The sequence below is a fragment of the Panthera pardus genome, unplaced genomic scaffold (genome assembly GCF_024362965.1).
Source record: "Panthera pardus isolate Hobbes unplaced genomic scaffold, ASM2436296v1 HiC_scaffold_24, whole genome shotgun sequence".
In the NCBI taxonomy this organism is placed as follows: Eukaryota; Metazoa; Chordata; class Mammalia; order Carnivora; family Felidae; genus Panthera; species Panthera pardus.
In genome coordinates this window covers 106,890,579-106,903,098 of record NW_026526810.1, presented here as the reverse complement: position 1 = coordinate 106,903,098, position 12,520 = coordinate 106,890,579, and the positions used below count along the sequence as shown (strand labels likewise).

The window sequence follows — 12,520 nt, the reverse complement described above, 5'->3', positions numbered from 1 at the left end:
ATTCCCTGCTGAGTTGAGATTTTTTTTTTCCACTTTATCCAAAAGTGGGTGTGATACTGATATTAAACAATTAAACAGGCTTAGTTTTATGGAGTATCTGTCTAGCACCAGAATACATCTGGAGTAAAAGTTGGCCCCTCAAGTGTATAGATTGGCCCTGAGAAAAGTTTTCAGGAATTGTAGTTTCTCAGGTATATGGCCAGTTGGCTCTAGACTGTCTTTCATGTTGTGAAATGACCTCAATAGGGAAGTTTAAAAGATCTGGGTTAGAGTCCAGATTTCACCATTGTCACTGTGATCTTATGCTACTAATATATTATCTCTGTAGAATCATAGAATTTTATTGCTGGAAAAGGCTAATGGTCATCTAAATGAAGCCGTTAATTTTACATATAGGGACACAGAGGAGCAAAGAGGTAAAGTGATTTGCCCAGTAGTTTACAACTAGTAAGTAGTACAGTCAGGATTAAAATCTGAATCTGGGTCTTCTGATCTGGTCTCTCAGTAGGGAAAGTCATGAGGTTCTGCATTTATGAAGGACTTTACTCAAGTAAAGTGTTAAACTCTTTAAGTGGCTTCTTCTGCCGCTACATTCCATCTGCAGTTTCATTGTCCCTGAACATGGTTGGTCTGATTAAGTTGGAGTGCTCATTATTTTCAAGATGAGTCAGTAGAAATTTTCCAGGTTGGAGGCAGACCGTCACTCTGGCTGAATCTCCAGTTTTAATTCCTTTTTTTTTTTTTTTTTAATGTTTTATTTATTTTTGAGAGAACGCAAGCAGAGAAGGGGCGGGGGTGGGGGGTGGGGAACATGATCCCAAGGGGGCTCTGTGCTGACAGCCTCCAGCCCAAGGCAGTGCTGAAACTCATGAACCATGATATCATGACTTGAGCCGAAGTCCAACCCTCAACCAACTGAGCCACCCAAGCGCCCCTCTCCAGTTTTAATTCTTAGCCTGCCCATACTTTCTTACTTTGGAAAGTCTATTTCCTTCCAAGAACATTACTCAGGAGGAGGAATTTTCTGCAAATTCAGGTGCCTGTCAAAATCTTGTTACACAACTTCTCTCATTCTGAATTTCCATTCAAGTCTTATATCTAAATTTCAGTTGTATCTTTTGTGTTATTTCATAAAGCAAGTACTAATTGGAGCCTCTGAGGATTGTTGTTTTTCTTTCTTTTTTTTTTTTAATAGGTGTCTGACCCATGTTTGATGGTTTATTGCAGATAACACTAGCTGCCATAGATGGCTGAAGCATGTGTTTTTGCCTTAGACATACTGGCAAGAAGTAACTGAAATTTGCATATTTGGCAACCAGTTTCAAGCAGCCCTTGAGTCTCAGGGTTGATATCTGTTTATACCTGCTTGTGGGTGGGTATTGTGTGCCTTCCTAAAAGGACTAAAAAGCATTGCACCTGCATTGGTTCAACCTTTTTAGAATTGCCCAAAGAAGAGAAAAGACAGCTTTATTATGTTGATAATGTTGCTTGTGCAGGGAGTTTTGCAAAAGCCAAGCAGGCAGTGTTATAATTTAAAAAAACTAAAAAATCATAAACTACTCAGAATAATACAGGTTTGTAAAATAATACAGGTTTGTAAAATATCATATATTAATTATAGGAAATTCAGAAAATAAAGAGATACTTAAAGGAAGTATACCACCTACTGAGGATGACCATTTTTGACACATGGGACATATTTTAGTCTTTTTTGTATGAATACATACATATTTATTTTAATTTTTTTATTTTAATGTTTTTTATTTTTGAGAGAGAGACAGAGAGCAAGCAGGGGAGGGGCAGAGAAAGAGGGAGACACAGAATCAGAAGCGGAAGCAGGCTCCGGGCTCTGAGCTGCCAGCACAGAGCCCGATGCGGGGCTTGAACTCACAGAACACGAGATCATGACCTGAGCTGAAATCGGCTACTTAACCCACTGAGCCACCCAGGCGCTCCTGCATACGTACATATTTAAAAAATAAAATTGGGGGGCGCCTGGGTGGCTTAGTGGGTTAAGCGGCCGACTTCGGCTCAGGTCATGATCTCGTGGTCCGTGAGTTCGAGCCCTGCGTCAGGCTCTGTGCTGACAGCTCAGAGCCTGGAGCCTGTTTCAGATTCTGTGTCTCCCTCTCTCTGACCCTCCCCCGTTCATGCTCTGTCTCTCCCTGTCTCAAAAATAAATAAAACGTTAAAAAAAATTTTTTTTTTAAACAAAAAAATAAAATTGGAATTAGGTCATCTCTGTTGTTTTGTAACTTTTTTCTTAATATTAACATGTTTGTGTATGTCATTGAATATTCAAAAGCAGGGTTTTTCAATCTCAGCAGTATTGACATTTTGGGCTGGGTAATTCTTTGTCATGGGGGCTGTCCTGTGCATCGTAGCTGTTTAGCAGCATCCATAGCCTCTAGCCAGTACATGCTCATAGCAGCTCCCCAGTTATGATGACCAAAAATTTCTCCAGGCATTGCCAAATGCCCCAGGTGGAGGATCACCCTGGTTGAGAACTACTGTCTAAATGAAAACTTCTTGGACCCTTTGATCTCAGGACCTGTTTACGTTCTTAAAAATCATCGAAGACCTCAAAGAACTTCAGTTTATGTAGGCCATTTTTACCAATTTTTATTACATTAGAATTTAAAGCTGGTGAAGTTTAAAAACTCATTTCTTTGAGAATGGAAATAATAAACCTTATATTAACAATAATATTTCAATGAAAGATAATTATTTTCCAAAATAAATAGAAGAGTAGCATTATTACCTCTTTCTGACTCTTAAAAATGTTTCCAACTCTTTGATAATAGACATTATGAGGGCATTCATAGTTAATCTGCTATGAAATGTTGGTTTAGCTGACATATATGAAGAAAATTCAGCCTTACACAGATATGTAATTAGAAAAGGGGAAAGTATTTTAATGCCTTATCAGATAACAATATATTCTTCTTTGAGACTGTATCAAAACTTGACAAGTGGAAGTTTTTTGTTTTTTTTTTTTTTAATGTTTATTCATTTTTGAGAGAGAGAGAGAGAGAGAGAGAGTGAGAGTGCATGTATGCTAGGAGAGGGGTAGGGGGAGACAGAATCCCAAGCAGGCTCTGCACTGACAGCAGAGAGCCCAACATGGGGCTCAAACTCTAAAACCAGGAAATCATGACCTGAGCCCAAATTGGATACTTAACTGACTGAGCCACCCAGGCGCCCTGACATGTGGAAGTTTCTTAAAGATTAGTTGCAGTGTAGAATCTGAAATCATGTCAGAGAGCTTTTCATAGTCTGTACATTAAAATCCATTAGTCTGTCTTTAAGGCCTTCCTGTGGCTTTTCTTGAAAAATTGGAAGATTGGGCAACCTTGAGCCTCCATTTCTCTATGGCAGTAACTGGGTGGAGCTGAGTAGTGTCTTGTTCTTTAAAAAGGGTTGTAGGTCTCCAGTCTGCCTTTTATTCTGGCAGTTTCATTCATGTGCTTTGCTGCTTGGCCCCTGTTATATTTGAGAAGCTGAATTGTATCATGGTAAGGAGCTCCGTCTCTGGAGCCAGATTACCTGGATTCAGCTCCCAACTCCTACTCTTGATTGCTGTGTAACTTCAGGTTATGTAGCTTTTCTGCAGTGTTATCTGGATAACAAGGACAACAATACACCTACTTCATAAGATTGTTAAAAGGATTAGGAGAGCCCTACACATTGGTTTTTAACATCATGCATCAATCATTTGGGAAAATATTGGTTCACTGAGTTATGCAGATTTTCCAAATCTTGACGCATTTTATTATACATTTTAAGAAATCGTATTTGTTAATATTACCACCAACCTCATCAGAAAAGTCCTTTAAGTATTGAGAAGTAGTCAAGCTCACCGTGGTGAATACAAGTTTTGTTTTTTAAATATGGAATGGTTCACGAATTTGCCTGTCATCCTTGCACAGGGGCCATGCTAATCTTCTCTGTATTGTTCCAGTTTTAGTGTATGTGCTGCTGAAGCGAGCACTGATTACAAGTTTTCCAAAAATCTTGTTTTCACTTGAAAGCTTGAACTTTATCATTGGCTACAAATACTGCCAGTTGTTTTCCTTGAAATGACAAACTCATCGTGTTCATTTTTGAGCAAATATGTGCCACATACCCAACTCTGAATAGCTAGAGTTTGTCAGTTGTTTCTTAAGTATATGGTGTTTGATGAAAAAAGCAGCCCGTTCAGCTCACAATGCAAACTGTCACATATGTGCTTTTCCACAAAATAATCATTGTTCTTTGGTGTGGAGTGGAAGTGTTTTATGTGTGCTTTCCATTTCATCATACATAGTATTAAGATGTATACTCTGGTTGAAATTTGGTAAAATTATTTTCACAGCTTTGGGCCACCTGGGTGGCTCAGTCGGTTAAGTGTCTGACTCTTGAGCTCGGCTCAGGTCATGATCTCACAGTTCGTGGGGTCAAGCCTCACATTAGGCTTTGCTCTGACAGTGCAGAACCTGCTTGGGATTCTGTCTCTTCTCTCTCTCTGCTTCTCCGCCGGCTCGTGCACTGTCTCTTTCAAAATAAATAAACTTAAAAAATTATTTTCAGAGCTTTATCAAGGACATTCCTAAATGAAATTGACATTGGTCTTTTTTACTGCAAGTCTGTGGCAGTTAAGGATACACTGATGACTAGTAGTTTGCTGTACTGCCTTGATTGTCACTAAGGCACCAGTAATTTTACAAAACACCATGCTTTTGCACATCACCATCAAGTACAATGTCAATACAGTGAAAAAGGCAAATAACATTTGACTGTTATTGTGAAAATAGTTTTGACTTTGTAGACTTCCTGGAATTCATGGAACACATTCATTCTATTTTTTTGCTTTTATTGCAATTCTTATAGTGCAACCTTTGAGATATTTTGTTTTTTTAAATTTTTTTTCCTAGAATAAAATCTTAGAAATGAGATTCTAGGTTAAAGGGTATGAACTTTTTTATACTTATAAAATACATTTAATATATATTTGCCCTCCAAGATGGTTAAACTAACTTATTCATACTTGTACCAGTTTATTATGAGACTGCATCATGGCTGTTGCTGGGCATCATTTAATTTTTGCCAATTAAGTCAGTATGTGAAAAATACTATCATTTTAAAAACTTATTACTACTTCAGTTCACATATAACTGGCCTTGATTATTAGTGAGGCTGAATATTTTTATCTTAAGTTTGGGCCATTTTGTAGTCTTTCTGTAGGCTGATTACAGCACAAGTGATTAGGTTGCAACTTTCTTTGCTAATATAGTCACATTCTCCTAATACCTTTTGAGATTAATCTCTAGTTACCCTGTTTGCATTTGGGTTTGTTTCAAATCTCAGCCTCAGATTTAGTGCCCCTCTCATGGAGGCAGATAGTAAAGGTATCTGATAATTATTTTCTGAATTTCAGAAGTTTGAACCCTTTTTGACTTTTGTCATAATTTAAGGGGTATCACCTGTGCTATTACTTAACTTTTTTTTAGTTGACTCTTAATACTTGAAACTATATTACTATAATGTCTATCAAATCATAGGATTTATGTGCTATTTTTTCCTAGTAAACATTAATATACATACTTGTTAAAATCATTTTCTACTGTCTGAAGTTATTCAGTGGCCTCTGCTTGCCACACTTTAGGAAGAGCAGGAACTTTGGAATCAGACATCCTCAATTTGAATCCCACTATACCTCTAACTGGTGGTGTGTTCAGTGATAGGTGAGTTTGCCTCTTTGTGCCTCAGTTTCTTTCCTGGCAAATTGGAGATGTTGGAGAATATGATCTCTTAGGTGTCATCCAACTCAATTCTGTGATTCTGGTGTAAAATATTTGTAGATTCCTCTCTCTCTTTCAGCTCAGGCATTAGAGGCATTGTCTAGGGATTAGTGTGCTAATTTAGGATTTTAAAACCTTAGCTCTATTAAACTCTACTGCTGCTGGTCACTTAATTTTACAGAAACCATTTAATGGGATCCTAGCTGTCTAGTTAGGGTGTTACTGCTACTGTAATTCCTGCTCCCTGTTCAATGTGAAGTGCTTCATTCAAAGCTTCCATCATTGAGGCAAGTCAGTGCCTCACTTTTCGCATCTTTAAAATGGGGATAATGTTTCTGCCCTACTTACCTAATTGGAGATGTAGAAAAATGAGGTAATATGCAGATCAGTGGGCTCAGCTTTCAGGACAAGAGTACTAGGTAAGGGCAGGGTATCAGCAGAAGTTATTACCAACAGATGTTATCCCCCACTGTGGCTACTTCTATAGTGAAGAGCGACACTCCTTATCTCTCCATACTCACCTGCACCTGCCATTTGATTTTTTTATCCCTGATTTTGGAAGTGCCACTGGACCCCAGTTTTGTGACCTTGGGCAAATCACCCAATCTTAACTTATCCCTGGGCTAAATGAAGCCTGCATTGAGGCCTGCATTCAGCCTACAAAATCAGGTTGCTTGCTTTTGTTGAAAAATTGGAAGATCAGGCAACCTTGAGCTTACTTACATTTCTGTATGGCAATAGCTGGCTGGAGCTGAGTAGTGTCTTGTTTTTTATTTTATTTTATTAAAAAAATGTTTTTAATGTTTATTTTTATTTTTTATTTATTTATTTTTTAATGTTTTATTTATTTTTGAGACAGGGAGAGACAGAGCATGAACAGGGAGGGTCAGAGAGAGGGAGACACAGAATCTGAAACAGGCTCCAGGCTCTGAGCTGTCAGCACAGAGCCCGATGCGGGGCTCGAACTCACCAACCGCGAGATCATGACCTGAGCCAAAGCCAGCCACTTAACTGACTGAGCCACCCAGGCGCCCCAATGTTTATTTATTTTTAACAGAGAGAGACAGACAGACAGATTCAGAGACAGAGCATGAGTGGGGGAAGGGGGAGAGAGAGGGAGACACAGAATCTGAAGCAGGCTCCAGGCTCCGAGCTGTCAGCACAGAGCTGGACGCAGGGCTCGAACTCACAGACTGCGAGATCATGACCTGAGCCAAAGTCGGACGCTCAACCAACTGAGCCACCCAGGTGCCCCGTGTCTTGTTTCTTTTAAAAGGATTGTATATTCTCCAGTCTGCCCTTTATTCTGGCAGGTTTTATTCATGTGCTTTGCTGCCTGGCCCCTGTTGTATTTGAGAGGCTGAATTGTATCATGATTAGGGGCTCCATCTCTGGAGCCAGATTACCTGGATTCAGCTCCCAGCTCCTACTTTTGATTGCTGTATATCTTCAGGTTATTTAGCTTTTCTGTAGTTTTATCTGAATAATAAGGACAACAATACCTATTTTATAGGGCTGTTAAGAGCATTAGAAGAGATACTACAAACATGTAAAACTCTTAGGGTAGTCCCTGGCCTGGAGCAAATTTAGCTGAAGTTAGCTATTGTTGGAGTTTAAGTAGTATATAATGGGCTAACATTTCTGTAGCTCATACTGTGTATCAGGCAATCATCCAAGCCTTCCACATAACTCTATCTCATTAATCCTACCATAATACTATAAAACAGGTGGAGTTGTTTTCTCAGTTTTGCAGACGAGAGGATACAGTTGAGAGAGGTTAAGTACCCTGCCTGGAGGCACACAGCTAGTATGTGGTAGCAACATTGGGAGTTGAACCTATGCACTTGTATTCTAAGGCTGTGGTCTTGAATGTTGTGCTGCCTCATGCTACATCTACCTTTAAAATAGGTCTAATTATACAAGTGGCAAGCGCGGGTAAATGGTGATTATTGCTTTTAATGTTTTTGTAAGTGATTTGAGGAGGGTATGCATATCAGTATCCCGAATTTGTATATGACATTCATATATAAATGCCCTTCAGGTAAGTGAAATGCCAAACCAATAAGGATAAACTGCAGGCAACTCTTTTTGTCTGGGTGGAGTGAGTGAGCAGAAGAGTGATAACTGACTTTCCTCAAAGTAGGTAAATATAAACTAGTACATGAAGGAAAATAACAGACTGCTTGATGTGCTTCAAGATATTCAGTAAGGACCTGAGAGTCACCTTAGTGTCTTATTTGAAGGTCAAAAAGGCCAGCAAACATTTCAAACTCATTAGCATAGCTCTTACTTAAAAACAAAATAAAACAAAATAACAGGTGTTGGTGAGGATGTAGAAAAGTTGGAAGTCTTGCACATTGCTAGTGGGAATGTAAAATGGTACAGCCACTGTGGAAAACAGTATGGTAGCTTCTCAGAAAAGTAAACATGGAATTGACATATGATCCAGGAATTTCATTTGTGGGTGTAGACCCCAAAGAATTGAAAGCAGGAAATTGAACAGACACTTGTACACTCATGTTCATAATAGCATTATTCACTAGAGCCAAAGGGTGGGAGCAAGCTATCACCCATATGTGGTGTATACATAAAATAGAACATTATTCAGCCTGAAAAAGGAAATTCTGACACATGCCACAGCATGGTGAACCTTGAAGACATTATGATGAAATAAGCCAGTCATAAACGGACAACTTTTGTATGAGTCCATTTATATGAGGTACCTAGAATAGTTGAATTCATAGAGACAGAAGTCATGTCTCTAGAGTTAGAATCGTGGTTGCCAGCAGGGAGGAGGAAGGCAGGAATGGAGAATTATTATTTACTGGGTACAGAGTTTCAGTTTGGGAAGATGAAAAATTTCTGGAGATGGGTGGTGGTGATGGTTGCCCAATAATGTAAAAATGTGAATGTATTTAATGGCACAAAACTCTACACTTAAAAATGGCTTAAAAAAAATAAAAGCCAGCAAAATGCTAGGCACCTCTAGGCAAAAAAAAATGGGAGACAAAATGGAAAATGCTTTTCTCCTGTGTAATGAATGCTGTAGGGCAGATTCACTTGAAATTCTAAGTAGTGGTCTGGCCTCTGCACTTTGGTAGGAGGGATACAACTTGGTTTTAGGCTCCAGGCCTAGCCATGTCTCTCTGATTCTCATCTGGAAAAAAGGGTTGTGTAATCTTTACCTCACAAGCAAAGATGTGTGTGAATGAACGTCTATACAAATGCTAATTATTTTCAACTTTGGAAAAATAGCAAAGCAGACTTTATTTCCCACTCACTGATGTGGCTGGGCTGTGTGGCACACAGGCTCTGCCTCTGTGTCTTCACGCTGCCTCTTAGAGCTCAGGAGAGGGATGGTCCATACAAAAAGAGGTTTGGCGTCACAAAGCAGCGGTTACATTATGCGCACTGAAAAGGAGTAAATAGGCTGAAAAGAAAGCCAGGCGGAATAATTTTCCTCTAGTCCTTGCAAGTTAAAAAGGAAAAAAAACCCAAAAACAAAAACAAAAAAACAACTGCAGCAACATAAAAGAGTATTAAGTAAAATTGCTTTTTCCAAGAAGTAACCTCTGTTAGCCATTTTGCATCTGTCCTTCCATGTACAAATTTGTGTATGTTTTTCTTTCATTAAAATGTATCGGGGTGCCTGGTTCAGTCAGTAGAGCATCCGACTCTTGATTTCGGGGTTGTGAGTTTGAGCCCCATGTTGGGTGTAGAGATTACTTAAAAATAAAATCTTAAAAAAAATGTATCATGCTATTCATACCCTTATGCTACCTAGAACAAGAGTTGGAAAGATAAGGACAAATTCATGAATGATATGTGTAAGAAACTAGAACATTTTGAGGGGTATATATACCTAACATATGGCACACTGGCTAAGTGGTTTTATATGTATTTTCTCAATACACACAACAGCCCTGTGAGATAGTTGGTATTTTTTTCATTTTACAATCATAAAACTGAGGTTAGAGAAGTAGAATAACTTACTCAAGGACACGTGGATGGTGTGCTCAGACACTTTTATTCCAGAGCTTGTACTTCATGTACCCTTCTGTAGCACCACCTTTGCTGCCTATCAGAGATGAGACCCTGGATCTAATCCCATTCTGTTTGGTTTTTTAAAGAAAATAGTGTTTTGAATAGTTAATACAGTCACACTTTAAAAAAATTTTTTTTCATGTTTATTTATTTTTGAGAGAGAGAGAGAGAGAGAGAGAGCGTGAGTGGTGGAGGGGGCGAGACAGGGAGACACAGAATCTGAAGGACGTTCCAGGCTCTGAGCTGACAGCACAGAGTCCAACACAAGGCTCGGACCCACAAACCATGAGATCGTGACCTGGGGAGAAGCCAGATGCTTAACCAACTGAGCCGCCCAGGTGCCCCTTACACTTTTTTAATCCATGATTATTCCATGTCAGTACAGACAGAACTGCCTCATGTTTTTTGTCTTTTTTTTTTTTGGCATCATAATACATGGTACATACATGAACAATAAGCTGGTTTTTGCATTTTTATTGTGGTAAAATATACATAACACAAAATTTACCATTTTAACCATTTTTTTAATTTAAAAAAATTTTTTTAACGTTTATTTATTTTTGAGACAGAGAGAGACAGAGCATGAACAGGGGAGAGGCAGAGAGAGAGGGAGACACAGAATCTGAAACAGGCTCCAGGCTCTGCACTGTCAGCACAGAGCCCGACGCGGGGCTCGAGCTCACGGACTGTGAGATCATGACCGGAGCCGAAGTCGGATGCTTAACCGACTGAGCCACCCAGGTGCCCCTCATTTTAACCATTTTTAACTGTAATGTACAGTTCACTTGCATAAAGTACTTCACACTGTTATACAATCATCATTACTATCCATCTCCAGAACTTTTTCATTTTGCAAAATTGAAACTGTTCTTATTATATAACAACTCCGCATTGTCCCGCTACCCCCCACCCCAACCTCAGCCGCTGGCCCCTACCATCTACTTTATGTCACATTAAAACAATAATTTTAACCAGACTTCTATTGATGGATTTTTAAATGGTTTAGTCTCTTGCTCTTCAACAATGTGCTGCAGGAGTAATTGATCCTGAGTTTCAGAATGCTCTCTCAGTTCCTTCCTATGCTTGGCTGACTTTCTGAGGAAGCCCAAAGCAAATCCTTTTTCCTTGTGGGCCTTAGCTTTTCTGAGCTATAAAATAAGAAGAATGTTAAATAATTACTTTTGTTACAGTATGGTGTGAGGGCTTATATAGTTTCTGCTTATAGCTCAGGATCCGTTGAGAAAGAGTACTTTTTAAGTATAGTTTTTCTGTAACTACAAAACTGCTGCCACAATGTGATTATAGTACATTTAGGGATGAGTTAGTGAGTTTAATGCAGAATTAAATCAACCCAATAAGACCAGCATCAGAGTAGCTATGTTCTTTTGGGGTTCTCAGATGGATTGAAGCTAGGCAAGCGTCTGTGAGGAAACCAGGCCTAGAAGCCCTGTCCTCTGCTTGTCCCTTGCCTGGTACTAGTGCCAAGCAGAAAGTCCTTGCCTTCCTAAGAGGTCCCTGTGCTCCTTCCACAGAAGCCCTAGAGAGACTGGGGCCAACCTCACAGAAGCACTTGACTGCCAGGCTCACAGAGCCAGCTTAAAGGATCGGACTCTTCACTTCGATTCTTTGCAGGTCCAACAGTCTCTGTGCATGGAACCATGTAATTAATCTCTGCTTCCCCCCCCCCCCCCCCCCAGTGTTTGTTTATTTTTGACAGAGTGCAAGTGGGGGAAGGGGCAGAGAGACCGGGTAGAGGATCCAAAGCAGGCTGTGAGCCCACGTAGGGCTTAAACTCACAAACTGCGAGACTGTAACCTGAAGTCGGATGCTCAACCGACTGAGCCATCCAGGTGCCTCATCTCTGCTCTTTTGAATTGATTAGATGATTCACAGAGAGAGAACTATAGAGTTTTTTCAGGTTCTGAACTGATTTATCCTTATTTTAACAGCCATCCTTTGCTTTGTGGGGGGTGGGCGGGGGCAGAGAATTGGCCACAGCTGTTGCTGTTATTCTTTCTCTACTGGCTTCAAAGCAGCCCAGCAATTTCAGGTGATGCCTCAGTTTGCACCACTGTGGTTTTGCCAACACATGGTTGAAAAGTATTGTGTTGGCACAGAGCTCTTAATACCTTGCCTAAGGAAATATGTGTGTGTGTGTGCGTGTATGTGTGTGTTGGCCGGGAAGAGGTGCACCTTACATCTTCTGACATTAACCTTGAGGGCAAAGTAGAAGCAGGCCTTGCCATAGCCATAATTTCTGCCTCAGTGATTCCAATCTCTTATGGACTTGGGCTGTCATCATCATGGCGAGTAGTAAGGACACATCGTTTTAAATGGTCCCAAGGCATTCTACAAATAACCATGCATTTTAAATTACTAAATTTGGCAAAAGTAAATCATTCTTTAAATGTCTAGAACGAACACTGAAGATAATGCTGTTTGGATGATGGGGGATGACCCTTAGCTGAGAATGGTTATGTCTTTGAGTGCATAGATGTAGATATTATTTTCTTGTTTATTAAACTTTTTTTTTAGAGCTACTCTAACTCAGGAGAGGCTGTGCTGCCTTGCATAGGGTCTGAGTAAATAAATAGAAGTGCTACCAGTTTTTCCTTTGCCATGAGTATCCCAGCCCATCCTAGAGAGTTTTGTTTTCTTTTTCTATCATGAAAATTTTAAAAATCCAAAATGTTTTG

At 39.6% G+C, this 12,520-nt stretch overlaps 1 protein-coding gene and 1 non-coding gene across 4 annotated transcripts in view; one reads left to right on the top strand and one right to left on the bottom strand.

The window, feature by feature from the left end:
• The window catches only part of DCAF5 (DDB1 and CUL4 associated factor 5), a 105,843-nt gene that overhangs the window by 9,906 nt on the left and 83,417 nt on the right, over positions 1-12,520 (top strand). The window lies entirely within an intron of this gene.
• LOC128773133 (U6 spliceosomal RNA) lies at positions 3,885-3,991 on the bottom strand. Its single transcript, XR_008417415.1, has one exon. It is a non-coding gene; the product is annotated as a U6 spliceosomal RNA (small nuclear RNA).